The sequence below is a fragment of the Arvicola amphibius genome, chromosome X (assembly GCF_903992535.2).
Source record: "Arvicola amphibius chromosome X, mArvAmp1.2, whole genome shotgun sequence".
Classification (NCBI taxonomy): Eukaryota; Metazoa; Chordata; class Mammalia; order Rodentia; family Cricetidae; genus Arvicola; species Arvicola amphibius.
The window spans coordinates 57,170,846-57,196,633 of NC_052065.1; the positions used below are offsets into that span (position 1 = coordinate 57,170,846).

Below are 25,788 nucleotides of genomic sequence, written 5' to 3' on the forward strand. Positions count from 1 at the left end.
TCCAAACTGGGGAGCACTACCCAGAAGAGAGTAGACTCACCAATAGTGAGTACTTTGTGCTCCAGTCTTTCCTAGTCTGCTACTCTGCTTTTCCATAATCTTCAAATAAGTCAGATTTCAGAGCTGCACTCAGTGAGACAGCATAAAATCTGTTCACCCAGAACTGGAATCCCTGACTGTTATTGTTACATTTATTGATTGAATGGTTTGCTGGAAATACCAGGGATTGATCCAAGACCTTGTGCATACTATCTACACAAGCTGAATACCACTGAGTTATGCCCTATTACTGTCATTTTAAAAAAGAATTGCTAAGGTATGGGCATGGAACTCAGTGATGGAGTCCATATAAGTCTCTGGGTTCCATGCCCAACATCCTAAGGAAATAAAAATAATTACTACTTAAAATGATTGGCAGTCATCTGAGAAACACAGCGATGGTCTCCCTGTCACAAATGCAACCTTTTCCAGTTACTGACAAATAACATCTGGATTCTTCCCAGAAGACCTGGTCATATTCCCTTGGGAATCTCTAGGAGAGTTTGATGTGGAGATGATGGTAGAAGTAGAGAGGGGATGAACTAAAAAAAAACAAGGTTGTCAGAAGTCTGTGATGGAGTTTTCTTTTAACCAGAGCTATTGATACAAGTGTAATACTGTGAACTAACTCATTATATCCTCGAGAAGCATAGAGAAGCAGCCCTGGCTAAGGGAGCTGAACAACTTCCAATGCGCTATCAGTCACCAGGTCTCTTTGGAGCTCATGAAAACTCACTGGTGTGGCCCCAGTTTTCAGAATCAGCAAAGATCATTTTGAACAAGTCACATCACCTCTCTGTGCTTCTGCATCTTGAAAATGTGTTTCTGAGGGCAAGGCTGGTGAGATGGTCTGGTGAGTAAAGGTTCCCCGATGTCAAGTCTGAAAACCTGAATTTAATCCCTGGGTCTCACAAGGTGGAAGAAAACAACTGACTCCCAGAAGTTGTTATCTGACTTCCATGTGCATGCCATAGCAACACCCCTTCACATACATGTACACACCAACAAAAAAATGTTAAAAAAATTTTTAGAACTAGGGAGGGAAAAGTAGGGGGGAATAAAGAGGAATTGGAGGAGTAGGAATGGGGGTGATTTGATCAAAATGGATTACATGCCTATGAAATTCTCCAACAACAAAAAGATAAATGTAAAAAATTTAAATAAAATAATCTATTTTTTGTCTATACTTATCTGAAGTGTCTGCTGAGGAGAGCAAATTCATAAGTATGAAGGAAATAGCAAGGGTTCAGTAAACAGTAATGTTCATACTTTAATTTTTAATTTGCCAGGTGTTTATTTTTAAATTTTACTTTATATGTGTATGTGCAATTGTATGTATATTTCTAAATGAGTACATACATGCACTTGTGTGTGTGAGTATCCCAAGAGGCCAAAAGGGGGTGTTAGATTCCCTGGAGCTAGAGTTATGGACAGTTATAAGCTGCCCAAAGTAGTTCTGGGACCTCTGAATTTCGGTCATTAGAAGAACCTTGAGAGCACTCTTAACCCTGAATTACTTTTCCAGTTCCTATTCTTTTATTTTCAATTTTTGCTGTACTGGGGTGTCTCAAAGTTTCTGTTGCTATGAAGAGACACCATGACCACGGCAACTCTTATAGAGGAAAACCTTTAATTGGGGTGGGTTGTTTATAGTTCCGAGATTCCACCATTATAATCATGGCAGGGAGCATAGCAGTGTACAGGCAGATGTGTTGCTGGCTACGTCTTAATCAGGAGGCAACAGGAAGTGGATTGTGACACTGGGCAGTAATTTGAACATAGGAGACAGCAAAGCCTGCCCTGACAGTGAGTGACACACTTCCTCTATTAGGCCACACCTACTCCAACAAGGTCACATCTCCTAATAGTGTTACTCACTTTGCAGGCCATTTTCTTTCAAACCATTTCATGGGGATAGAACCCAGACATCTTAGTTAGTTTTCTATTGCCTTGACAGAGCATGACCAAAGCCATTTATAAAAGAGAGTAGTTAATTGAGGATCACAGTTCCAGAAGGTAGTAGAGTCCATGACCATCATGGTGAGGACCATGGCGGCAAGCAGACTGTCATGGCACCGGAGCAGTAACTAAGAGCCAAGTAAGATCCACAAGCATGAGACAGAGAGAAAGAGCAAGGTAACTGGGAGTGGCAAGGGCTTCTGAAACCTCAAGACTCACCCACAATGATACCCCTCTCCAGCAAGGCTGTGCCTTCTAATTTTTTCCCAAACAGTTCCAACTTCAGACCAAACATTCAAATATATGAGACTATGGGGGACCATTCTCATTCAAACCACCAGACCAGGGCTTTTAGAATTTAGTAAGTGCTCAGCCACTGCGCTGTATCCCATTGCTTGGTGTTTGTTCTCTCAAACTTATATTGTCTTATGACACACTGATAATATTAGTGAGTTAGTGTGACCCGTGGACATTCTATGTTTACTCAGATATCTCTTGGACCTTCAAGATGGGAACTTTCATCCTGTGTTGTGTAAGCCAGTCTAATTTCAGACAAATCTGAGTTCGAATCCTGACTTTTCTGCCATTGTTTGGCGATCGTATTATTTCCTTCCTTTGAGACAGAGATTCCATACATACGAAAGGGAGAAGATGCAAACCTTCACTGCACACAGTTTTGTGAGTCGTAACTAGGCTGATGTATGTAAAATGTTTGGCGAAGAGGCCCATATGGTGAAATTGGCACTTGGTATAAGGGAGCTATTTTCTGGATGAGAGGACAAGAGATGTTGCAGAGAATTATTCTTTATTTTTAAATTTTTAAACATAATTTTTATTAATTCTTTGGGAATTTCTCATCAAGCACCCCTATCCCACTCATTTCCCAGTTCCTCTGTATCCACCCTTCACCCTTTTAGCATTTGCCCCCAAAATGAAAGCCTAAAAAAATAAATAAAAATACAAAATAAAAGAATATTAATTCAAACAAGCAAAAACTAAAAAATGCAAATAAGCAAAAATAGACACAAAGACAAACCAAAAGCAATTCATTTCTTTCCTGCATCTTTCCCACCTCTCCACCACTTCTTCATCCATCTTAGGGCCATTGGGAACTGCGGGGTATCATACGGTAGACTCTTTTCTCCGCACAGTTTCACTTGCAAATGGTCATTGTGTAATGTGTTGCTGGTCAGGTTCAGGACCTCTGGCTTCTGGTAGACCCTCAATGCTGGACCCTCCCTGATACCCTCTCAGACATCCTGCTGTTGCCCCGAGTCGTGGAGATGCTGCAGCCATGGTTTTGCAGTCCCTTCACAGACTCATGAGTAATGAGACTATGACTTAGCAGGTCATAGATGGGGTAGATGTTGGGGAGTACCCACTCAAAACCCTGAATGTGGATGTCTCAGTGGCAGCTGAGTTGATCAGTCAGGGCTACTAGGACCACCCTGCTTTGGTGAGGGGAGTAGTCGGCTCACCCACACCCGCAGTGAGGACTTCACCCGTGTGGTAACATTTACAACGAACATTAACCAAGACCCCAGTTGCATCAGGCCCATGGACCTAGCCATGGCCAGCAGCAGCTTGGGTCTGGTTGTCACTGTGGCCCCCAGTGACAGTGCAGGGCACAGAAAACCATTTTTTCAAGGATGTGGCATCATCTGAGTCTTGCCTCCTCAGCTCTGTTCTGGAACCTTCTGTCAGACCTGAGTTGAAAAGCTCTGCTCACTTTGTCTGGTTTGGGTGTTGTTGTTTGTTTATTTCTGCTGTTGTTACAGCTTTGAGACAGGGTCTTGCTCTCTTGTGCAAGCTGGCCTGCACTCCTGCCTAAGGCTCCTGAACACTGAGGTCATAGGCATAAGCCACCACACCTGGCTCTACAGAGTCAGAAAGATTATGATGGCGTCTCAGTCAAAACAATTTCTCTGAGCCTTTCTTTTTCCCCATTTAGATTAGAGAACTCTGCAGGCTTGCTGCAGTTATAACATGCTGGGAGAAGAGGAGACTATGATGATTTAAAACCAGCAGGGCCGAGTTCCAGCACTGAAAAGGTGGACAGCCAGGAGGACTGCAAGAGAGAGGGTAACCTTGGACACATGGTGAGACACCTATCTAAAAGATAATGATAATAATAATTGTTCCTTGCCACAAACTTTTCTAAGCTCTTCCTTTCAAAAAGTTGAAATCTAAACTCTCTTTCTTTCAGAATTTCTCCTAATGAATACATGAAACAGAAGTGACAGAGTACAATTTCAAAGACGAGGTTCTCAGAGGCGGCCTGGCTTGTTCTGAGCTTTCTTTTCTAGAAGGAAGTTAATTTACCATGTCATGGGCCACTTCAACTACCTGAGGACAGGCCTGTGTGGTGAGGGCATGAATCCTCCTGTCAACAACATGGAAAGGAGTCATTCTGGAAGCAGATACTCTGTCACCATTCAAGCTTAAGATGACAAAAGAGTTGGTTATATCTCAAATGTAGCCATGTGACAGACTCTGAGCCAAAATTTCCAGCTAAGCCACTCCCACATTCTTGACTACTAGAAACTGGGATAGCAAAAGTTTATGATTCTCAGTGAGGGCGAAGCTCAGTGGTACGGTGCTCATATAGCATGTGCCAGGCCCTGGATTAAATTTCCAGCACTATGAGAAAAAAAATAGAAGCATTGAAGAGATGGATCAGGGGTTAAAAATATTTTTTGTTCTTTCAGAGGATCTAGGTTCAGTTCCCAGCACCTACGTGGCAACTCACAATGTTCCATAATTCTAGTTCCAGGGGATCCGATGCTCTCGTCTGGCCTCTGTGGACACCAGGCCATGCACAGGGAGCCCATACATGCAGGTAAAACACTCATACACATAAATATTTTAAAAATACAGTGAAACAAATACCTGTTTGTTGTTCACAGCCGCTGAGTTTTGGAGTCGTCTGTTACACAGTAATAGATAGCAATGTGGTGCTACCTGGAAGTGGGATGCTAGAATAATAAATATCTAAAATTTTGAGAAAAACTTGAGAAGCAGTTGGCAGATGCTGGAAGGCTTCTCAGGAGAGAGTTAGTGAAAGACTAAAATTTCTTGAACATATTGTTAGTAACAGTCTGAGCTTTGAGGATGCTTCCAATAAGGGTATAAATATAAGCAAAAGCTGTTTGTGGAAAACAAAGGAACGCTGTGTTGTTTAGTGGCAGAAAGTTTAACAATACTGTTTCCTGAAACTATTTGGAAAGTAGGCAATATGTCTAATGAGATGGGTGATCAGCTTGAGAAGCTTCTCACCAGCTGCATCCAGGGTGTTGCCTGGTTTCTTCTTGCTGCAGGCAGCAGAATGTGCAAGGACAGCGATGTGTGAATGGGAGGGTTGTTAAAGTGTGAGTCTGGGCACACTGGCTCTGAAGAGTCATCCCTAGATCCTCCAAGTGGTGGCCAGTGCTAAAATAAGAAATGGCTTTGAAACAAACCTCAAATCCAGGGCACTCTCAGGAAGGCAAGGTCTAAAACTAAAGCTAAAGGTCTGCCTGGAAAATCCTCCCCACTAAGACCATAAGAGGATCCAAGGTTGTGCCTCTAAGACTCAGTCAGTTGGGTGCTTAAGAAGCTTAAGGGCATTTACTCCTCAGGGGTATCTGCCAAAGCCTCAGGTGAGGAAGGGCTCAGCTCAAAAGATATGTTTTGGATGAAGCTTTGATGTAGTCGAATAAGCCTTAATGAAATTCACAGAGTTTTAAAGACAACATGAACCAAAGTGATGGAGACAGTATAAAGCAAGAATCGACCTTGGGACCCTCTCTAGTGAGAAGAGAGCAGAAATAAGCCCATGCTGTTGCAAGCACTGCTACTCTTCATTTGGAAAGGAAAGATGAGCCAGAGGGTGTGCCCAAGAGCCCAGGGGCCAGCATCAGGACCTATGGCTGATTATTCCCAGGCAGGAGGCAAAAGTGCATCCTTATCCAGAAAGTCAAAGGCAGGCCATGAGTCCTGTCTTCGGGGCACCTTCTGCAGTCTCTAAGGTAACTTGTGGTATTGAGGGTCTCATGCTTGGCTGAAATGGGATCAAAGGGACATCCCACCACCCTGCTGCATCTGCTGGCAGATCTCTCCTTCTCAAGTGCTGTGGTGCCTCTGTTGCCACTGCCCAGATGCTTCTGGATGAAGCATTTTTTGCCACACAGTTGAAAAGCTCTATGAACACTAGGCCTTGCAGTTCTTTTTTTATTTTAAAAATTATTTTAATTTTTTTCCTGATAATTTTTATTACTTTATAAATAATACCAATAAGAATGTCCACTTCCTCCCCTCCTCCCACTTCCCTCCCGCTCCCCCACTCACCCTCCCTCTTCCCCCTCCAATCCTATGAGAAGTCAGGGTACCCTGCTCTGTGGGAAGTCTAAGGCCCTCCCCCTCCATCCAGGCCTAGGAAGGTGTGCATCCAAATAGACTAGGTTCCCACAAAGCCAGTACATGCAGTAGAATCAAAACCCAGTGCCATTATCATTGGCTTCTCAGTCAGCCCCTATTGTCAGCCACATTCAGAGGGTCCAGTTTGATCCCATGCTCGTTCAGTCCCAGTCCAGCTGGCTTTGGTGAGCTCCTGCTAGGTAAGACTTCCCCTTAGGTAGACTGACCCTCCTTTCCTTTTCTTTCTTTCTCTCTTTTAAATATTTTGAGATACAGTTTCCCTGTGAAGCCCTGGCTGTCCTGGAACTCACTCTGTAGATCAGGGTGGCCTCAAACTCAGAGATCTGCCTTCCCCTTCCTCCAAAATGCTGGGACTAAAGGCATGCACCACCACCTCCCTGCTTGCCCCTCCTTTTCTAAAATAATTCTGTGTGATCTCTGTGAGCTCTGCGCATATGAAGGGGCTGGAGGGTCAGATTTCTGCTGCCCTGGGCGGGGTGAGGGGAGGGAGGCGGTAGCAGCTCAGTTGTTTTCTACCCTTTCCAAGGGAAGGGTAAAATAAGCAACAGACACAAGGCAAGGAAAATCCCTGGCATTTATAAGGTCCCACACATCATTAACGTGACTAAAAGCCTGACTAAGTTAGTGGGGCCCCAGCGCATCTTCTGACGTACACTACACAAGTCCCTCCCGAAGCTCATGATGAGCTCACAGGACTGGAAGGGTGCCGTTTCTCTAACTCTTCTTCTAGGAGCACATGCCACCAGTGTGTACTGTCGTCTCTCTCCTAGGGACAGGGGCAGTTCCTCATGAGGAAGCTTGTCATTACTGAGAAAGTAAGCTCACCCGTTCCTGACTTCACTGTCCTCTGTTCTCTCTCTCGAGGTGACAGGGCTGAGACTAATGCTATGGTTGAGCTGGATGGCACCAACCCACAAGAACTGGGTGCTAAACTGTGAAAAGCTTAGGCTTGCTAATTATTAATCACAGCCATTGTTAAAAGTTTAATTATCTAAATTCACCCTTATTAAATTAAAGGTAATTTAAAATTTCCAATATAATGAACATTAATGAATAAAAATAAATTAATTAACCCTTACGTACACGGTATTAAAACATGGGTAATAACCACAATCACTTCCTGGTCATTCTTGGAGGTAGAGAGGTTGAAACAAGGCCTTTTACTGCAGTCCAGAGTAGATTAGAGTTCTCTAGGTAGACCAGGCTGAGCTTGAATTTGCAGCAATTCCCCTGCCTCTGTGTCCTGAGTGCTGGAATTGCAGGCATCAATCACCACGCTTCTATTCATCTTTCCGCTTTTGAAGGTATGAGCATTATATCAGTACAGTGGAAATCCCGAGGCTTTATTATAGTGTCTTCTGTCTGTAGCAGTGTAGCTTGAAATCATTCTTAGGCAGAGTATTTGCACCTTAAAAATCAACAGGCGCTATAGAGAGCAAGGATTTGTTTATAATCCTTAGATCTGGTTGTTATGTATCCCCCCCCCCACACACACACATACTAGGATCTACCTGCAGATCCACATGAAGGAAAACTTCATGCCACTTTACAACTTCTTTTCCATTTTGGGGTTCATAGCCAGGGCCTTGAGTGTATAGGAAAATTGCTCTACTACTAAGCTATACCCCCAACTCCGTCTCCTTGGTTATTGAGACAGAATCTTGCTATGTAACTCAGGTTGGCTTCAAATCCATGATCTTCCTGTCATTCTTCTAAATGCTATCTAAGCTTTCTTGCTGTGGGAAGGTTTACAGCTTGTAATTAGCCGCCTACTGGGGCGTGGCCTCATAGACTTTTACCAGGATGCGGAAGTGCGTCGGGCCCCTTCTCTCGTCCCCCTGGTTCCCACTTGGCTAGTTTGGATTGTTTTAGATCTCGTATCCATCCGCCGTTCAAGCAGAGAATCCTGGTTTGTAAGTTTTTCCCTCTAAATAAATAACTGTTTATCTCTCAGTTCTGAGCCAGATTGAGATTTCTTTTAAGGGCCCGATATCTCCGCCCATCACCTTCTTCCTACCTTCCTTCCTTCCTTCCTTCCTTCCTTCCTTCCTTCCTTCCTTCCTTCCTTCCCTCCTTCCTGATGTTAGAGTTATCTTTTTTTTTTTTTACTTACGTGTATGCCTATACGTGTGTGTGCTAACACCTGTGGCGGCCAGAACGGATGTCAGCTTCCCTGGGGCTAGAGTTACAGGTGGTTATAAGCCTTCAGACATAGGTGCTGGGAACCCAACTCTTGTCTTACTGGAAGAGCAGTAGTTCTTAACTGCTGAGCTATCTCTCTAGCCCCATCGGAAAGCCTGTTAAAAATAACTTAAGTTGAACTGGATGAGTTCAGCAGATGTTTGTTGCTGGAAAGAACCCATGAAATTCTTCCTACCTTTGTAGTTTAGGGTATCAGCCATCCAAAACCATAGATGCTGTCAATCATAGATACGTCCATGACTCAGAAGAACCGTCATATTTTTTACCTAGTGCATCTTGTAGGTAATACCAATGTCTACACATTTTGCCTTGCTAGGAAAAGAGGAATCACAAGAAAGAATTATCTAAGAATAATAGTGTCACTGTCCTGCCAAGAATGAAGATAGTCCTAAAGCTTTGGTTCTCAACCTGTGGGTCATGGCTTCTTTGGGTGTTGAATGACCCTTTTACAGGGGTTGCCTAAGATCTTTGGAAAACATAGATATTTACATTATGATTCATGACAGTATCAAAATTACAGTTATGAAGTAGCAACGGAAATGATTTTATGGTTGGGGGTCACCATAGGTCACCATAACATGAGGAGCTGTATTAGAGGGTTGTGGTATTAAGAAGGTTGAGAACCACTGCTCTAAAGAGATACTCGGGCCTCCCCATTTGTCTATCAAACTGCTGAGATAATGGACTCCAAGGATTTGGAATTTCCTCAGGAATCTCATCTGAGGAGTGGGAAGAGGCTGAAGCCTGGTGACAGCCATAGGAGAAGCTTATGAAGGAGACCTCACACTGTCAGACCACCTTGCAGGAGAGACTAGAGCCCTGCCAGATAATGATGGTAGAACACCTTAACAGGATTGCTTAGCTATGTGTACTCCTCGCCTTTTATTTATTTTTTATAACATAATTCTTTATTGATTCCTTGGGAATTTCACATCATGCACCCCAATCCCACTCACCTCCTAGTCCCTCCATATCCCTCTCTCATCGCTTCAGCATGCCCCCCAAATCAATTAAGAACAAAATGAAACAAACAAAAAATCACCTCGCTCCTCCATCATGCCAATACCTCTTTATTCGTCCTAGTGGCACTCGGAACTACTGTGTATCGCACAGTACACATTTTTTTGTCCAATCAGCCCCACCGTTGCAATGAGTCACTGCTCTGGTTCAAGGTCTCTGGCATAGCATCATCACTGGATCCTCACTGAAACTCCTCTTAGATATCCTGCTATTGTCCTGGGTCATGGAGATCCTGCAGCTATCATTCTGCAAGAACAGTTCCTTCATGTACTCCAGCAGGTCAGGGATGGGGTAGATGTTAGGGTGGGCTAACCCAAGGCCTGTGATGTGGGTCTGGGTGGTAGGTGAACTGGTTGGTCTGGGCCACTCAGATGGTCCCCCTCAGGCATGGGACAGAGTCAGCTCTCCTAGGCCCAAGCCATTGGGTCAGTTCTCCCATGCCCAGGGTGAGTGGTAGGGTCATCTCTCCTGAGCATGGTGGCCAGCTCTCCCATGGGGGAGGCAGAACAGTGGCCAGTGAAGGGCAGGGCCAGCTCTCCCTGGACCAGTGAGGGACAGGGCCAGCTCAGCACAACCCCCAGATTTCAGTGCACATGATTCCTATGATCCTCTGTGGCAACACGGGCCATGGACGTCATCACAGACCCCAGTTGTAGCATGACCACAGACCCAGACATGGTTCTTGGCAGCAGCTGTCACCATGAGCCCAGATGTCACCCATCAGGCAGCAAAGGCTGACCAGATCATCATAGCCCCACAGCAACAAGACTCTTAGACACCAACATGGTCTCAGGTGACTGTTCAGACCCCCCAACATCCACATGACCCTCAGTGGTAACAGGAGCCATGGACATCAATTCAGATGTCGGCTGCTCCAGGGCCACAGAAAAGACATGGCCCTTAGCAGCAGCATGGGCCCAGATGACATCGTGGTCCCAGGTGGCAGTGCAGGCCACTCAGATTGGCACGGAACCCACAGCAGTGTAGCCCTCAGACACCAACATGGTACCAGGCTTCTTGCCTTTTATTTAAACCCAAAACCCCAGATATGAGCTTGGGGATATGGTCTCTGGACTCTCTGCTTTTCTTCACAAAGTGGCCATATTGAACAAGTTTTCTTTTTGTGCTTTTCAGTATTGTGCCTTGAATTGAATTATTGAGGCTCATCAGCAAACCTGGTTGGTGGTGGGGTTTGAGGGAAAGACATGCTGTCAGGGCCCAGAACCTGGCCCTAACTCCAGTCACAGCTGTGAATAACTGCTCCTGACAGTAACTACATTACATCATTAGTCTTACCTGAGCTTTCACAAAAGAAAACATGGCCTCAAATGTAAAATCTTGAAATTCTAGTGGTATCAGGACTTGTATGCCAGGTCAGTTTAGCACTGTTTCTTTGGTTGGCATCCCTATTACTTATGAAAATGAAGACACATAGCACTTTAATTCAATGGCATTACAGGATACCAACCCCGGTCCTGCTCAATTGCACCCTGCACTACAGTTCCAACAGATATGCACAAGCAGTCATTGATTTTTCAGTCAAAGACAAAACTTCGAATTGGGTGTGGCATACAGCTAGGGCTGTCGCATTACATAGAGCACTAATCAATGGCAGAGTGTCTTAGTTTTCTATTGCCATGATAAGACACCATGAGCAAGGCAACTTATAAAAGAAAGCATTTAATTTTGGGGTTTGTGGTTGCAGAGGGTTAGAGTCCATGATCTTCATGCCAGGGAGCATAGCAGCAGACAGGTAGGCATAGCTCTGGACCGATAGCTGAGGTTTGCATCCTTATCCACAAGTAGGAAGCAGAGAAAACTAATTGGCAATGGCCTGAGTTTTTGAAACCTCAATGCCTGCCCCCAGTATTACACCTCCACTAATGAACCACACCTTCTAATCCTTCCCAAAGAGTTCCACTAGCTGGGGACCAAGTAGTAAAACATGTGAGCCTATGGTTGCTGTTCTCATTCAAGCTACCTCATGGGGGATAGTCTGAAATAGCGGCTACTGTTACCCTGGTCCTTGTATGTTCTCTGGCCTGTGTGATGAATGCATCAAATTAATTATTGGGCTTTGTCAGTGTTCTCTGGCACCTCCTGGACTAAAAAGCCTTCTTTCTCTACCCTCTAAGGTATTTTATTTTACCCAGAACCTGGCTTACAATGAACCAGTTATTTAGTGATTCTGGTAACAACTCCAAACTAGAGAAATCAAGTATTGTCCCTCCACTTTGGGGTACTCCTAGTTTGGTGGTATTTTGAATTCTTCACCTCATGTCAAGTTGCCAGACAGCAACAATTTCATCCCCCAGAAAAATTGTGTTTGACAGAGTTTCAGGATCCCTTCAACTTGGCACATGACATGGAACACACTTGTATCAGCCCACTCTTTTGGGGGATCCTCAACAAAGACTTTGTAAATCAAGTGTTCTGCCTTAGGTTCAATGCTACCCTTAGAGACAGTCTGGCCAGCATTGTGCTTGGTGAAGCATTCCAGGGGGTTGGATGGTTCTAGGTGTCCAGTATTCTGAGACACCAAAATCATTCAGGACTAAGAGCAGATTATGAACATGCCCAAACACAGAATCCTGAGAGTTTGTCTCATGCTTTTGCCCCTCTCTTCCTCGCACAGTACTGTCCTATTTGCTGTGAATGTGACGCCCTGATCAAGATGGTCACTTCCTGTCACGTGACGTCAGGTCCATTGCCTGCTGCCTTGCTGTTTGCTATCTGAGGAGTATCCTCCAGTCGTGAACTCATGTAGCCAACTCCAATGAGTCAGGACCCTCTCCCTATCGATGCCATTTCCAAGGTTTCCAGCTATCATCCTTCCGCCTACTCATGTCCTTCAGAACTGTGGAAAACTAAACTATTAGAGCACCCTGGCACTCTGCCTGGCAGGATGGCAAGGCTTTCAAGCCTCCTTCCTCCCTCATAGGTAAGTTTGATATGTTATACTCTTCTACCTCAAGCCGTTAACCCTCAGCAACAACAGATGCTATCTCTGCTCCTCACCTGTACCACTCCCTGTTCCAGCTTTGATTGTTGTCTGATTCTCTCTACTGATAAATACTGCTCAGAGAGACAGGGAAGTAGGAAGAATTGTTATCCTCCAGGGAACCTGACATGGGAAGCTGATCTGGATTCCTTTCTGCTCCACAGTCTACCTTACTTTCTTCAAAGCAACCTTGATGCAAAACGGTCAACCTGTCTTTGGCACTATTCCACAGTCAGTGGGGAGAATGTAAGGGTTCTTCCAGCTCCTGACAGGCACACAGTCTTGAGATAATGTAGGTGATGTGTCCAATGGTCACAAGTGATAATACAGCAGACAAAGAGATGCCAAACCCATATTAGCAAGAAATAGGACAGCAGGTGCTGGGCAGAGAATAGGGAGCTGTGGAGTTGTTCTTCAATGGGTATAGAGTTTCAGGTATAGTAAAAGAGTAAGTTCTAAGAATTGCTGTACCACATAGTTCCTGTAGTTAACATTATGGCATTATGCAATTCAAAACACTCTATGTGAAGCTGGAGAGATGGTCCCACAGTTAAGATCATCAGTGCTCTTCCAGAGGACATGGTTCAGTTCCCAGCCCCTGCATGGAGGTTCACAATTATTTGTAATGCCAGTTCCATGAGATCTGACACCCTCATCTGCCCTCCCCAACCAAGCATGCCCATGGTGCACATATATTCATGCAGAACAACACTCATACACATAAATTAAAATATTTTAAGAAGAAAAAGAAAATAGATTTTATTTCAAGTGTTCTTACCATTCAGTTATGCATGTGCCTGCACACATACATACACACACACACACACACACACACACACACACACACACACACACACACACACACACGTAGTGAGGAGCTGCGGTGCGGCAGGCCTGCTTTTCATCCCGCCTGGCTTCCAGCCGCCTGGCTAGCTTATGCCCCGAAATAACAACACAGAAACTGTATGTATTCTTTTAAACACTGCCTGGCCCATTAGTTCCAGCCTCTTATTGTCTAATTCTCACATCTTGATGAACCCATTTCTAATAATCCGTGTAGCACCACGAAGTGGTGTCTTACCAGGAAAGATTCAGCATGTCTGACCTGGTGGCTGGCTTCATGGCATCTGACCCAGAGAGGAGAGGCATGGCGATTACCCGAGCCATCTGCCTCACTTCCCTTCTTCCCAGCATTCTGTTCTGTCTACTGCACCTATCTAAATCCTGCCCTATCAAAAAGCCAAGGCAGTTTCTTTATTAACCAATGAGAGTCCTCCATCACACACACACACAAGTTTTTGCAAACTCCTAAAATTATATATATTGGCTATATATGATTTTTATGTATCAATTGTACTTTAACAAAGCTGTTTTTAGCAAAGCATAGAAAGGAGATAGCAAGCAAGAAAAAGAGGGGGTTCTGTTATAGATGGAGTGGTGGAGGAAAGTTTCTCTGAAGTTCTTTCTTTCTTTCTTTGGAACAAGAAATTGCAAATATCCCAGGCTGTCCTCCAGCTCCTGATCCTGCTGCCTTAGTCCCCTGAGTACTGATTACTGATGTGTGCCAGCACAGTCAATTGAGAGCTTGGCCTTTGAATGAAGGCCTGACTGTAGTGAACTGGTGACCATGGGGGAAGGAGTTTAAACAAGAAAAAAACAAGAGGGAACAACTTGGCACATGAATGACTGTTGTGCTCGAGGAACGGAAAGAAGGCCAGAGAACTCAGCCACTTTATAAGATGGTCATTGCTGATTGACGAGTACAAGCTTGTTAGTACTACTTGGTCCATTACATTTGGCGGGGGGCGCTCCAAATGTCTTCTTGTCCACCTTTTCTCTTGCTTTTAGAAATAACTTCACTACTTGGGTTTCTGTCCAGAAATAAACAGACTGAAGAGAAGTGGTTCATCTTCTTTCCACAATCAAACCTATGACTCTACCAGCATCTATCCTCATCCTCTCTGCCTTTTCTGATACAAAGGATAAGACCACTGTGCCCTTAGCATGGTTCCATCTCCCCACTGTGCACTAGACCTCATATCCCACTGTCAATTCATAGACTTTGCTCAAAAAAAAAAAAACACCACCCCTATCTCATTCTTTCACAACCATAACTGTTTTCCTGTCTGTTTGATCACAGCTCCATGGTTCCCCATACCACAGGTCAGCTACAAGGAAATCCTTAGTCATGTGCTATATGGAGCTCTCCTTTTATCTTCATGGCTCAGTATTCTCAACTCTTATTCATTCATTTTTTTTTACAACTCCCATAGATTTATTTTCTAAACGGATGGACCAAGGGAGAAATGGGACACAGAAGTACGGCATAGAAAATAATAACTGTAAAATGTGTTTTTTAATTACTTTATAATCACAAACTAGTACAGAGGCTGCCCTGCACCAAACACAATAAAGACTGAGAACAAGAGGTTCCCTTAGCGAGGCTGAAGGTGACAGTGTCTGGTATTTGGAACTTAGTCCTTGTTTCTGGATGGATCAGCAGGTGTTTGGCACAGTCCATGCTCTCGACTACATTTGAATAGAAGACTGCCCATATGACCCAGTTAGACAAAGGAGAAATGTTTGGTTACAGGGACCACACAGTTACTGAAGTTTCACCCCGGGAAGCAGTGCCAGATAAGGTTGTCAAATCTTTGATATGGGCAGGGTGTGATGGCGCACGCCTTCAATCCCAGCACTCTGGAGGCAGGGACAGGCGGATCTCTGTGAGTTCCAGGACAGCCACAGCTGTTATGCACAGAAACCCTGTCTTGAAAACAAACGAACAAACAAACAAATAAACAAATCTTCTTGATATGGGCCGCAACACCCCTTTTTGTATTAGATATCTCTGAAGTCTGAGTAGCACATTACATTGAGTCTTGTTGGGTCTCTTTAGCATTTCTGTCACCATGGAATGTGGCCTGTCTACCTGCTACTGTTTCCTGTGGGAGGTGCTGGCTCTACTTAAGCTGGAAAGAAATGCTGGTGCTACTGAAGCCCTGGCTTATCTAACCCACTCTTAAAAAATATTGTATTAATCCATTGAGCATTCCATACAATGTATTCTGATCCTTTTCACCCCAGCTTCTCATCTTAACTCCTCCCAGGTCTGTCTCCACCTTCCTATCCCCTAACTCCATGTCCTTTATAAACATCTAATAACTCATGGATTCCTATTTGTGCTGTCCATATGCTTCTACATGTGGGACCATACACTTCTCCGGTTTTGTTAAGGGTTACAAGATGACCATCTTGCTATATGCAATGGACTTGAAGAGAGTTGACACACTCCATCCAATTCTGCATTCCTTAAAACACCTCTGTTTGGCTTCCAGGAAGTCATATTCTGCCATCTTCCTTCTCAGTGCCCAACTTTTCCCCATCTCCTTCAACTGCCACACCTTCTATTTTTGATCTTTAAATGTTAGGGAGACTTAAAATTCAGTTCTCACACTTCTCTCCATAGTTACTCTCCAGATGACCTTGTTCAGTCTTTTGACTTTAAATAGTATCTTTGATTGCAAATTTCTATCTCTAGTTCCTTAAGATCCGCACTCCTACACCTATGCATGGATCTAAAATCACTGCTTGGAAGTATACGATGGAGTTCAAAAATGGTTCCTACTTATTCTACTTTAAAACAGCTCTTTCCTCTCCCTGCCCTGATGATCTACTAATCCAGTTTCTCAGATAGAAGGCATCTTTGAATCTTTTTTCCTCCAACTGCACAGACAATGAAGAAGCAACACCTATGGACTCGGCCTCCGATGACGAACTCGATCAGAACGTGATCTCACCATCTTCACAGCTGTCCTCCAGCATAGGCCAGCATCATCTCGCCCCAGGGGATAGATGTAGTCTCTAGCCTGGTCCCGGAAAGAGCCCGAAGGTGGAGAAATGGGTTTATTCTGTTTATTTTCTAGATTCTATCTCATTCTAAAAGGAATTTGATCTAGACAGTGCATTAAAAATTTGATGCCTTCTGTATTGGCTCGTTTTATGCCAACTTGATACAAGCTACAGTCATCTGAAAGGAGGGAACCTCCATTGAGAAAATACCTCCAGAAGATGTGACTGTAGGCAAATATGTAGGGAATTTTCTTTAATTTTTTGTTATTATTTTTAATTGAAAATAGTTTTTTTTTTGTTTGTTTGTTTTTCGAGACAGGGTTTCTCTGCAGCTTTTTTAGAGCCTGTCCTGGAACTAGCTCTTGTAGACCAGGCTGGCCTGGAACTCACAGAGATCCGCCCGCCTCTGCCTCCCGAGTGCTGGGATTAAAGGCGTGTGCCACCACCACCCGGTTGAAAATAGTTTTTCATACAGTATATTCTGATTACAGTGTCCCCTTCTTAACTCCTTGTACTTCGCAACCCAACCATTCTTTCTTTCCCCCTCTCAATAATTTCTTTCTTCCTCTCAATCAAAGAGGCATCTAAAATAATAGCAAGATAAAATAAAAACAAACAAACCAGGACAAATAGGAAGAAATAAGCAAACCAACAGGAAAAAAAAGATCCAAAGAAAAAGTACAAGAAACACATACAGACACCAAGACATACACATTTACACACACAAAAAAAACATTAAAAATTGGAAACCATAATATATAAGCAAAAGATATGTAAGGAAAAACAGAAGTCCAAACAAAGTATTGTGAGACAAAATCCCTTCCCAAAATATTGAATTTGTTTGGTGTTGACCGTTTAGTGATGCGCATGTGGCCTGCCCCTAAGTCCGGTTAATATACCCAGTGAGACTCTGTTAGAGAAACCAATTTTTCTCTTGCCAGTGGTTATTAATTGGAGCTAGATTCTGGGTTAGGAATGGGTGCTTATCTTCTCTTTTCTCATTGCTGGAACCCCATCTGCCTTAGACCTTGGGCAGACCCTGTGCGTGCTGCCACAACCTCTGTGAGTTCTTATGTGCATCAGTCCTGTTGTGTCTATAAGGCCCATCTTCTTGGTTACCTCCATCCTCACTGGCTCTTATAGTCTTTCTGCCTCCTCTTCTACAGAATTCCCTGAGCCCCGAGAGGGGATTTGATGGAGATGTTCCATTTAGAACTGAGTGTTCCCAGGTCTCTCACTTTCTGCATAGTGTTCAACTGTCAGTCTCATTTATATTAGTTCCCATCTACCAAAGAAGGAAGCTTCTCTGATGATGACTGAGAGAGACCCTGATCTGTGGGTATAGCAGAATGCTGTCAGGGCTCATTTTACTGCTATGTTCCTTCAGCAGAACAGTATTACTTGGTTTTCTCCTAGGTCCCTGGCCTATCTAATCGCAGGTTCTTAGTCACCCAAGCAGTGCCAAGGATGAGTTCTATCTTCTGGAGTAGGCCTTCATTCCAATCAGCTATTGGTTGGTCTCTCCAACAACTTCATGCCACTTTTACATGAGTGTATCTTGCAGGCAAGTCACCGATGTAGATTGCAGGGCTTGGAGGTTCAAGGTAGGTACCAGCTCAGCTTCTCCGCATTCATTGAGTTATATAGGTGTTGACTTAAAGCAATAGGGTGGTGTGGAACAATGGTTTGTATTGTCAATTATATTTTAAACAAATGCTGATTGGCCAATAGCCAGGCAGGAAGTATAGGTGGGACAACCAGACGGGAAGTAGAGGTGTGTCAATGAGAACAGGAGAATTTTGGGAAAAGGAAAGTTCTCTCTGTAGTCCTGACCCAGCCACAGAAGAAGCAAGATGTGACTGCCTCGCTGAAAAAGGTACTGAGCCATGTGGCTAGCATAGATAAGAATAAAGGGCTAATGTAAGTTATAAGAGTTAATAAGAAGCCTGAGCTAATGGGCCAATCAGTTTATAACTAATGTAGACCTCTGTGTGATTTCTTTGGGACTTAATGATTGTGGGAACTAGGCAAGACAGAATACTCAGACAACAATAGGGTCTTACCATCAGTCTGTACAGAACAATCAATAGTCTTGACAACAGTCTGGATTGTTTGTGGGTTTCCATGCTACCCCTATGGCAAATAGCACTATTAGATGTAACCCATTCCCAACACTGGAAGTTTTATTTGGTGATGAGAGGTATGTTCAGCTGGGGATCTGTCTTTCCCATTATTGGGTGGTTCCATTTACATCTCCCTTATATATGTCTATTTTTTAGTATTTTAGTATTTAGTTTTCTTCTGTATTAAGTTTCCACATTAACCACCCCCCCAAATGGCCCTTAGTTTTAGCTGTTTCTCCCCATATTCCTTTCCTCCCCCTCCCTGTTTTATCCTCCCATTTGAGTCACCTCCCCCCATATCCATCCATAACTACCTGTTCTATTCTCTGCCCCCCCCAGAGTGATCTATTCCTTCTGACTAGTCCCTTAATATATACCTAACCTCTGTGGTTATATGGATTATAGCCTGCATATTGAAGGCTGAACCGTTGTCATCCACTAATCAAGTACATTTGATAACGATTTTTGTCCTATTTTGTCTGATATTATGATAGTCACTGTAGTTCTCTTGAATAGTGCTTACATTGTGTGTGTGTGTGTGTGTGTGTGTGTGTGTGTGTGTGTGTGTGTGTGTGTGTGATTTTACTTTCAACATATTTGTACCTTTATCTGGAGCAGCAAACAGCTGCACTATGTTTCTCATGAAAACCTGAAGGTGAGAGGTGCATGAGACTCTTTGAAGATCTCCTTTTCCTTTCTTTTCTCCTCCCTCCCTCCCTCCCTCCCTCCCTCCCTCCCTCCCTCCCTCCCTCCCTTTCCTGTCCTTTCCTTTTAGTTTTCTTTGAAACAGAGTTTCTCTGTGTAGCTCTGGTTGTCCTGGAACTCACTCTGTAGACCAGGTTGGCCTCAAACTCATAGAGATCTGCCTGCCTCTGCTTCCTGAGTGCTGGGATTAAAGGCGTGCACCACCACCACCCAGATGAGAATCATTTCTTTTTAAAAGATTTATTTATTTATTTAGTACACAGTAATCTGTCTGCATGTCTGCCTGCACACCAGAAGAGGGCGCCAGATCTCATACAGATCATCGTGAGCCACCATGTAGTTACTAGGAATTGAACCTCTGGAAGATTAGTCAGTGCTTTTAACCTCTGAGCCATCTATCTCTCCAGGCCCAAGAATCATTTCTTTAAACCTTCTCTAGATGAAAAAATTATTTAAATTATTTTCATTAGTAATCCTGATAATAGCTAGGGAAGAAACAAAGAAAATTTTATTGCATTGAATTTTATTAATAATTTTGTTGATTTTATTAATAATCATAATGCTATGAGCTTTTCAAATTTACCTTATGAACTCATGAATAAACTGTAGCAGTTGGAAACACAAACTGTGTCTAAAGTGGACTCCAACACTTCTAAATCCTTCTGATCCATGCTGTTGAAACAGCTCACTGAAGGCTGACAAGCAAAACAGAATTCTTAAAATTGACTTCCATGTACAACACAGTGTTTATCGTGAAAGAATAACTAACAAACACATGCTAATTTGAACCAGGAGAAGGGGCCTACACTTGTAATCCTGGCATTCTTGAGTTTCAGACTAGTTTGACTTACATAGATGAGAGCCCTTCTCAAGAAAAGCAAAACAAACCATGCTAATTTGATACTTGTGTGTATATTAATAAAAGACAGCAGTGGCTGCAACGGTTGTTGTGTTTAAGGCATTACATCTTAGAATAGTAAAAGCTTTTGTTGCTTAAGGAGTGATTTTTTTCACTGACGTTATTTAGAATTGCTGCCATATGGTGGGCACTGCTGAAACCGAGACTGGTTTGTTTGTCAGTGGGGATTGAACACAGGGCATCGGGCATGTTAGGCATGCTCTACCCAAGGCCTAATTCTTCACTTTTAAATTATCAGAGACAACTCACACTCTATTACCTTCATCCACACTCCATCGCCTTCATCATCAACCTAGGTAGACATTGCCTACCGTGAAAAGAAGCATGGGATATACTGAGAGAGGGTTTTCAGGCAAAAGGCAAAGAGAGAAAAGGGAGAAGGCAGAAGCAGGATAGAAATCCTCTAGAGGTCAGATTTATTTATTCATTTTTTTGAGATAGGATCTTATGTAGCCAGGTCTAGGATGACCTTGGACACCTGATCCTCCTGCCTCTGCTGCTGGAGAGCTGAGATTGCAGGTGTGTGCTGCAACACTGGCTTTAGGTGGGGCTGAGGCTTGAGTCCAGGGCTTTGGGCACTTTACCAGCTAAACCACGTTGCCAGCCCTGGCAATCAGCTTTTGCACCAACACTCACAGTGCCAAAGGAAGAGAATAGCTGGGGAAGAGAAACAGAGGTAGAGGACAGGTATCAACAAATGAAACCATAGAAGGAGGTAAATGAATGATCTTTAAATGTATAATGACATACATATCAATGCTCAAAAGATGTAGCTTAAAGAAATGGAAAAACTATAAATTTGAGAAGTCAGAATGGGGGCTTTGGGAGGCAGAGTTTCCAATTCACTAAAGGCAATATGAACTATTTGACTTTAAAATTATGTATGCCCATTACATTAAAAATTCTTTGAAACATTTGATAATGCCAAGTATTCTATAGCGAAATAGACACCTTCATCTACTTTATACAAGCTAGAAGAAATAGTTTGAAAAGTACTTCAAAAATATTGGATGTGCGACTGATTTTCCCTGGGAAGATGTGAATTAATGTCGATTCACTGTGAGTAGGACATTGATAATGGGCCATCAACACAATTCTATCCATGTCTGCTTAGGTGGACCAGTGATGTCATTGGGGTTATTACAGGAACCCGGGTGAGAGGTTAGTCATAGGAGTATGGGTGATTCAAAGGCAGCTGAAGCCCCAAAGCCCCCCCTTGCATGGGTGACAGTACACAGAACTGCACCTCTGCAGCACCCCGCACAGCTTACAGCCTCACTCGACTCTTCTCCAGCAATTGCTTACACGACCTTTTAGAGAGAGACCTTGTCAATCTTGCAAGCATCTGAGCTCCTTAGGTTCCCTAGGTTTGGGGAGCTTCCATGGCATAACCATCCCTTATCCCTCATGGAGGGAGTATTTTAATTCCGAGAAATGGGTGTAGGACATTCGGTGAGATTGAAAATTCATATACTCCAAGACCTATACAGCCAATCCTAGGTATATCTCAGAAAATAAATCTGCATATAAGGAGATGTGTGTAGAATTTTCCTTTGTCACAGTACTGTTTTTAAGGAGAACTATTAATAATCCAACTGTCCATCAGGATAGGAAGTAGGTTGCAATATAGTTATACAATGGGGTATTGATGCCACATTTTAAACTGCTAAGTTGGATTTCTCTATGTGGAAGTGGAAAAACTAGGAGAAAGTGTTCAAAATAACAAGGGAGACCATAATTTAGCCATAACGCAAGGCTAGATGCCCACAACCATATAACCCAATGTGAATGGTTATATATGTCTTCCCAAAAAGGTTAACTCTGGTCATAATGAAAGCACAAAAGGTAAGTGTTGCATTCCTGAGTGAAATTAAACCAATCAGCTAGAATGACAGTACCTTGTCCTACTTGCCCTGAGGAATGTTAATGTATAATATGTAAGAGGAAAACAGGTCAAAATGCGCCCTCCATTATGCTTTATAAAGCAAGCTAGACAAGTTATGGAATGCTTCTGACCATTTTGTCTTCCAAGTCTCCTGGTTCCGGAACTGGTCTTTTATATGCACAATAAACATGTATATGTTGTAATCTGATTTAACACTTTTGGCAAACACAAAACGAACAAAGCCAAAGTTAAAGTATATGGACGTCCTGCTGATGTTTATATCATAGGACTTAAGATTCCATGATTCTAACATCCAGACACTTCAGTTGCTTACATGATATCATTGAAATCAAATATTTTGAGATGATTACTTCTCCTTTGAACATGGGCTGAGTGCCCATCTGTGTTTCTTTACTTTGATTCAAAGGCAGAGTCCAGTAGTGAGGAGAATGGGAACTCTGACCAGGAAAGAGTGGCAGAGGTGCAGCATGAGCGAGCTGAAATCCTGGTAAGAGACTCTCCTATCCAAAGACTCTCCTTTTCCTCATCTCTGAGCGTTCCTTCTAGCATGGGTTGAAACAGGACTCAGAAATGTTTGTGTACTCTTCTCACTGGCTTTCTCTGGCCATTCACTTCCTCATTCACTCAATAATCCCGCGGACCATCCATATACTCAGGTTCTACTTTGTGCCAAACCTTGCAATGAGCACGTTAATTTTAAAAGAAATCATACATAGAGTCAGTTGTCATGAGGCTCACAGACTATTGGAAGAGGTGGGCCCACAAATAACTTCCAATTCTGCATAATAATCTTATAATAAGATATTAACAAGTCGACATAGATTCATGAAGGATGGTCACTGTTTCCAGGGATAGCAAGATGGTTTAAAAGGCTTAATGGTGAAAATCACAACAGCCAGGGAATAATGGAGCTAAAATTTCAACCATGTTTATCATTTTTTTTCTGAGATAGGGTTGCTTTGTGTAACAGCCCCGGATGTCCTAGAACTCATTCTGTAGATCAGGCTGGCCTTGAACTCAAAGGGATCCACCTGTCTCTGCCTCCCAAGTGCTGGGATTAAAGGCATGAGCCACCACTGTCCAGCATCATTTTTAAAATTCATATTCACTCTATCAAATCAGATCATCTAGAGCAATGGTTCTTGACCTGTGGGTCATGACCCCTTTGTAAGTCACATATCCTGCATATCAGATATTTGCATTACAATTAATAACAGTAGCAAAATTACAGTTACAAAGTAGCAATGAAATAATTGTAAGTTGAGGGTCACCACAACATGAGGAATCGTGAATAATAGTTGACTTATATCACATGGCAGGAAATCCAAAGGTATGTGGTTCCCAGACAGGTTCTGCAGCTCAGATGAATGGCCTGGAGCTTCCTTGTTTGTGTTGCCCAGCTTTCTATCACTGCGATAAGGTATCTGAGCAATCAGTTTAAAGGAGGGAAGGTTTGTCGTGGCTCACAATTTTAGTTCCTGATCAACCCTGGAGAGCTGCGATGGAGCCAAGATGTTTGTTCATGGAAACCTGGAACCTGGGAGTGGGGAGGGAGGAGAGAGAGAGAGAGAGAGAGAGAGAGAGAGAGAGAGAGAGAGAGAGAGAGAGAGAGAGAGAGAGAGAGAGAGAGAGAGGGGAGGTGGTGGGGAGAGAAGGAAGAGAGGTAGAAAACAAAGCTTGGGTTAGATATAGATAGCAAGTTCCAAGCCAGCCTGATCCATGCAGTGAGATGTTAAAAACAAAACAAAAAAGCAACACAAAACAAACCCGCAAGCAACCCCCAAATATCTCATTGAAGGGCACATCAATAATGACCTACTTCCTCCTACCAGGCCCCACTTCCTAAAGATTTCAGTGGCCCAATGAGCTATGAATTTATAGATGCATTAACCCATCCATGTGACTGGAGCTGTCATGATCCAGTCATCTCCCTAGCGCCCCATCTCTGATTCTGGTGCTTTGAGGACCAGACATTCAGCTACAAACATTGACTTTCTGTTCTACTATTCTGTATTTGTCAATAGTATCCCCTTCTTGATTGCGAAGTAGTCCCTGAATCACGTGCAGGTACAACACCCTTCAGGGAAGAAGAAAGAACACGCCACTCCATAAGCATCCTTATAGTCGCGAGGAAAACCTGGTCCTCAAATACCCCATTGGACATCCATTCCAGTCCCAGGTTTGTGCCCTGAATCCAATAAATCTCTAGCATTTTAACCTCTTTAATGGGACTAGGTGGGGATAGTAGGAAAAAAGCCTACAGAAATGAGGTCCTGGGACTGAGGGAAATAGCTAGCTTGGTGCACTGTTTGCCTAATATGCACAAAGTCCTGCACCGCATAAAACCAGGCATGGTGCTGCATGCCTGTCACACTAGTACTCAGCAGGTGAAGGCTACAGTGACTTCTGAGGCCAACCTAGGCTACATGAGGCCTTGTCTCAAAAGAAGGTGGGGAAAGGACTTTTCCAGTCAAAAATATCCATAGTGCTGAGGCAGACCTGGCCTGTAGAATAATTAATTGTTTAGAGTGTCTACCTTTTATGCAGTGTTTGCTTGAAAATATGATTGCAGAACCCCCAATAAGTAGTAAGTACTATTGAAAAGCAGAATCGGCGAGTTGAGCTCTGGAGAACAGTTAGCAGATGGTTACAATATTCAGTCCAATGTTTTCAGTTTTCTTTCCCTTCTCCCTCTTTCCCTTTACTGCTTCCTTTTTTGAATTAGTAAATTCGGTTCTTCTACAATTTCACACATGTGCGTTATGCATTTTCACCACTCTCCCCTATTCCTTTCCCCAGCTCTCTCCCCTAGCCCATTAACGAGCCTTCGTCTTCTTTCTGTGACTCTCTTCCTGATTTGCTAGTTTGGGTTTTGTCTAGTGTTCCCCAGAGTTTAATTGGGGTTATCTCTGTGATCCTGAGTTTGGAATTATCCCTCTTCCCCCTCCCCAACCCGTGTGTGTGTGTGTGTGTGTGTGTGTGTGTGTGTGCGCGCGCGCACATGCACATGAGCATAAATCAGAGGACAACCTTACGTGTTGGTTGATTCTCACCTTCCACCTTGTTTGAAGCAAGGTCTCTGCTGTTCGCTGCTGTGCTTCTTAAGGTCAGGCTATGGTCCTGCAAGCTTCTGAGGTTTGTCCTGTCTGCCTTCCATCTCGGCATCAGAGCGCCGGGTTACTGATGTGTTCGGCGGTCCAACTGTGTCCCACTTTACACTCAGGTCCTCAGGCTTCAGTGGCAAGCACTTTACCTATTGAGCCAGCTCTGTAGTCTTATTTTCGTTATGCTCCATATTAAGTCTTTATCTTCCTGAGGCTGTGGGAAAGCTATGAGCTTCCTTCCTACCTCAGGCACACCATGGCGCAGTGTGGCATTGCCCGTGGACCTCAGGAAAACCCAAGGAACTCATTCAATCTGTGGCGATATATGCTCATCTTTAATGCCTAAAGCCTTTATCCTCCAGATAGTCAGGCCTCACTGAAGAATCTCAAATTAGGAGATTCTAGAAGGAAATGCAATGTGATCTACATTTAATAATAATAGCACATACTCATGGTGTTTTCCAATTTGCAGAAATCATTTCATAGCTACTGACTTGCTTATTTCTCATTATTAAGAACAATTGAAGGTCAGCAAGACCTGT

The 25,788-nt window shown here is 43.4% G+C and overlaps 1 long non-coding RNA gene across 1 annotated transcript; it reads left to right on the forward strand.

Moving 5' to 3' along the window:
* Positions 1-24,977, forward strand: LOC119804858. Its single transcript, XR_005283853.1, has 6 exons — positions 1-4,097; positions 4,205-4,363; positions 4,766-4,837; positions 12,272-12,577; positions 22,549-22,629; positions 24,167-24,977. It is a non-coding gene; the product is annotated as an uncharacterized LOC119804858 (long non-coding RNA).
* The last annotated feature ends 811 nt before the right edge of the window (positions 24,978-25,788 follow it).